At 39.7% G+C, this 4,921-nt stretch overlaps 1 protein-coding gene across 5 annotated transcripts in view; it reads right to left on the reverse strand.

Moving 5' to 3' along the window:
- Positions 1 to 4,921, reverse strand: part of sdk2b (sidekick cell adhesion molecule 2b) — a 257,788-nt gene that overhangs the window by 77,540 nt on the left and 175,327 nt on the right. The gene's annotated exons all lie outside the window — the stretch shown is intronic.

Genomic DNA, 4,921 nt, shown 5'->3' on the forward strand with positions numbered 1-4,921 from the left:
GACAGTATTACATGGCTATGCTGCCACCTGCTGGTAGGAGCAGTAAAATACAACTTGACCCATTTTCACTTAACTACGGTGCCGTAAAGTCGTGATGTTAACGCCTTTTCTCTCTTGCTCGAGGCCACTGTTTCAAGGTGCAGAGCATGACCTTACCGCATGCTGATACGTTACTAGTCCAGGTAGAGCGAGCTAGTACTGACAGGGAGAGAGAGAGAGACTCTATCACTACAGCCTATACAGTCGGCTCAAAGCGATGGTCTTTTTCACAAATAGGTTGCACATAAGGGGGAAAAAAGTAGCTTCCACTTAAGGGGCCCTCTCATGCACACGTTCTCTTGCACAGCGCAAAGCCCGACGCAAGTGTCTTTGCTAGTTTAAGACCGACGCAGTTGTCAATTTCCTGTCAAGCACCCGCGACTATTTAGTGTGTTTCTGACAGGGTGGGGGGCATGGCATCACAATGATATCGACCATAGGCACAACCCTACTGAAAAAAAGGTGTTTTTAATTCTTCCTGAGATCATATAAAAACATCAAGAGTTGAAACCAGCAAACATTCAGGAAAAAAAATCCGAACAATACACAACCCTGTTTGGAACATGTATTAATTAATTTAAAGGGTTTCAAACTCAATCATGTGTATCAAAGCATTACAATTGTTGTTATTGTTTGGAGTCCAAAGGCAAATATGATTTTGCACACACGTACATTCAACTTGTTATCATCTACGGCTACCTTGCCCCCCCTGCGTTCCCTCATCTCCATCTAGTTAGCAAGCGGAGCTTGTCATCTCTCTCCTCAGACATGGAATAATATTGTATTGAACTTGTGTTAATTTGTTCAGAGCCACCATGAAATTATATCTGTTAAAAGAAGAACTGAGACAGACAGGGTGAAGAAAAAGGAAGGATAAAAGGGAGACCAAGAGTGTGAACAGCGGGAAGATGGAGTGGGTAAATACACAAGTGCAGCTTAATGTATATATCTATCGCTTGAAAAACATGTTTTTATATTAATGTACTTCTGGCTTATTTCGGAGCATGTTGCAGACTAGTCATTGCTGGAGTGATCAAAGTGACACTCTATTATGCTAGCTGTCAAAATGGTAATCTCATTTTCTAGGTTTCCTTTCTCCGTCTTGATTGTGAAAAAGCAAAGCACTCTTCTACTTGTGATTGTTTTGTAGGAAAAAACTAATTTTCACTCCTCAAATTGTCAACAACAAGAGACAATAAGTACATAGAGATAAAAAGTCAATCATCGTGAACTTGTGATGCTGAAACTCTCATGTCTTCTCACTCACGCAATTTCTTTTTCTCCTGTGACGGACTGTTGATTAGATTGTAGACTGTCGATTATGTGTTTGCTGCGTCCTTTAAGACCTCTTTTTCAGTCTGTCCGTCTCATTACAATATGAAAATTGACGAAAGGGTTACTATTCCCTACAGGAAACAGAGGCCACACTCCATCAATCCAGCCAAGAAACAATTAACAAACAAAAATACTCTTGAGGTTTGATTAATAATTACCTCCCATGCATTGTATTTATAGACCAATTCCACTGAAGCATTGTGTGTGGGACTGATGGGAAAAAAAAAATCCTTTATTTTATCGGATACAATCTTTAATCTTAATTAAGTGGAATTATTTTTTTTTTTTAATTATTATTTGGGAAGAAAGAAAGCAGGATGCTGGTCAAATGCTGTGAATAAATACATGTGTGTGGCTGGTTGGCATTCGGAGACTATGTAGGGGATGTTGTTATGTCACAGTAGTCAATGTTAAGCCTGTTCTCTCCCAAGTGTGGCCCCCCCATGGAAGATCACTAAAACTGTGCCACCTCTCCCAGCACTCTCTCTCTCTTACACACGCTCCAACCTACAGTCTTACAGTACATGTTCAATAGTAGTGCATACACGCACATGCACGCACGCACGCACACACACACACAAACACACCTGGCAGTATTGATCGGTTGCCAGAGGACACAAGGTCAAGTCACATGGTGTCAATATTTAAACCAGCACTCAGCATTGGGGACCTCTACCATAACCTCATTAATATGGGGGGTCTGCTTTGCTCAAATACTCTCCTGACACAGAGAAAGGTCAACTTGAGGAATGTGCAGGACTGCATACCTTCACACAAACAACACACACTCCTATATTATTCTATACTATATATTCATTTAGTTTCCTATTGAAACCATAGACTGTATATAAAGATGGACGATGCAACTATACTTCCTCCCACTTAACAAAAGTAAAGCTGAATAAACCCAGATATGGGCATTGGCATTTTGTAATTTTGGAGCAAGAGTTTGCACAGTAGTGATTGGGAGGTGAACCAGTGGTATCAAAGTCCTGCCCATATACACGCACAACCAATCATGAGTCAACCACAGCTGTAATAACTTAAATAACTTGACAGCTCAAATAACTTGATTTTTTTAGTGTGGCCTATGTCCCATCTGCTAACATAGAAGGGATGTATGACCTATACTGCAGCCAGCCACCTGGGGGCAATCAAGATGATTTGGCTTCACTTGTACAGTTCATCTACCTCTTATTGAAACAGGTGATACATAGCACAGTGAACTGTAAACCAATGGGATGTCAAAAAATATAGTGTTTTTTGTTATATGAGCACTTTGAGCTTGGACAGATTGTTTGATTTGATTTAAGGGAAATTGTGATTTCCTTGTCCGTTAGTGTTCAAGTGCAACACGTGTTTTCATTTTCTACAAATTGGAAGTGTCCATTTACCTGTCTAAGTCATGCTTTTACATATACACACACACACACACACACACACACACACCACACACACACACACCACCCACACACACACACACACACCACACACACACAGAATGCTTTGCCTGACGCCTGTTAATCACTCATTCTATCACTCTATCACTTACCCAATAAAACGTCAAGGGGCCTTAAGGCTCCAACAGGCAGGGTAATTCTCAAGAACAGTCCATTCTGATTAATTGTTCTAGGATCTGTGTGTCACTTTTGCCCTTGCTATCCAGCTTTTCCCGCTCTGGTCTTATCTGTCTCCAAAGATTGTCATGAGAAAGGCCAACTCGATCAACAAGGCTGAGGCTGCAACGTCCACCCTCATGTTATTTTCACATGTGAACACAACAGTTCAGCCAAGATCAGCAAAGTGTGTGTCTACAACTTTCTTTCAATCCTCTAGTCCTCTTTACCTGATGCACTGCACACAAGCGTGCACACCACCCACACACACACAACACACACACACACACAACACACACACACACACACACACACACACACACACACACACACACACACACAACCTCCCTGAGATAAGAGCGATGTTTGCCACATTCCAGATCTTAAAGTTACCATTTAAGATGGTTTATCTCCTGACCTAACTCTCATTCACGCCTTTTGCTGCCTCACTAGGGAGAGTGATGGAGGTCACAGAGCCATGAGGGGAAAGGAGAGAGGCAGAAGCAAAAACAGAGGCAGAGAAAAACCTTAACAGCAATAACTATTACTATATTTAGTAGGCTATTCCATGATGAAACTATAACTGGCTGTGTTGAACAAAAAATACTTTGTACTAATACAAAACACTATACTGCCCTGCAGGGATCGAAAGGCTTTTAGAGAATTGAGCATGAACTTTACCTTAATTTGCCAACTTCTTAGGCACAATATTCTTAAAATACATAACACAAGACCTAAAAAATGCAGATATACAGGCCTACTCTGCCTTTAGACAATCTCAATGGAACACACAACTACAACCAAAATGGGTTGTTTCATCTTTCTTGAACAAGTATGATAATATATATAATTTGATGTTTAAATCCATGATTTAATTATGCTTAATGACACTACATCACCTCGGCTGTTTCAGTGAGACTACTTTGCCTGCTTTTTATGTCATCAGAATTTGATTTACCTACCACTTTATTTCTGTGGTACTGAATTAATAATGTGAGATAATGTTAAAAAAAATAGTATGGGAAACAGGTACTGTGGGAAAATGTGGGAAGACTTTTGCTGTAGCTAAGGTTAGATGTGGCCACCTCCCCCAATTAACTTTAACTCTAAAGGATTTGTCTTAAATGTACAATATGCAACTTTCTGCCAACCAAAACAATGGTTGGTAAACACAGTTGGTAAACACACTAACGGAGACGTAACTCATTTTATGGATGGCCGCTGTTGTGAATCGGGTGCCTGGGTCTAATATGGTCTGTTTCCCGATTGAATTGTATCAATAAATAAGATCTCTGCTGTATTACTGTGTTGTAAAGTAACATGTAATTAATCAAAAAACAATGCTGTGTGGTTAAAAAAAGCAGTATTACGGTTACGTGACATTGTATGATTTACAATTACTCATGATCTGGGTGAACGTGTTTTCAGGGGTGAAAGGTTATATGACGCCACTGACAGGTGACCAAGGGAAAATAAAATAAAAGATTTCTCTGGGTTTGAAATTTGGTGGAAACATTTGTGATAGTATAACAACACAACTCATAAAAATATATAACATAGGTATGATCGTTTTTAGACATTCTAATGCAGAGCTGTTACATACTGTACAGTTAAGTCAAGTTCAAATCTAAACCACCTACATTAAAGACTTATTGGTTGCTGTAATCATTTCCTCTGTACAATCGGGCCATAATAATACCAGTAGGCAGTAACTGCTATATTGTGGTTTGGCTGGAATTTTAGTTGAACCTACAGTGTCAAAAAGGGAGATACTGGTATTAACTAAATTTTGGTCAAATATACAGTATATACTGTGTTTTGGCTTTGTATGACAGTAAACTGGTGCAAATATGGAAGCATTCTGACCAAATTAAATTTCCCATCTCATTTATCGGACCAATCGTATCCATCAATCAACCGGTCAGTAGTAG

The sequence above is a fragment of the Etheostoma spectabile genome, chromosome 21, assembly GCF_008692095.1.
Source record: "Etheostoma spectabile isolate EspeVRDwgs_2016 chromosome 21, UIUC_Espe_1.0, whole genome shotgun sequence".
Lineage (NCBI taxonomy): Eukaryota > Metazoa > Chordata > Actinopteri > Perciformes > Percidae > Etheostoma > Etheostoma spectabile.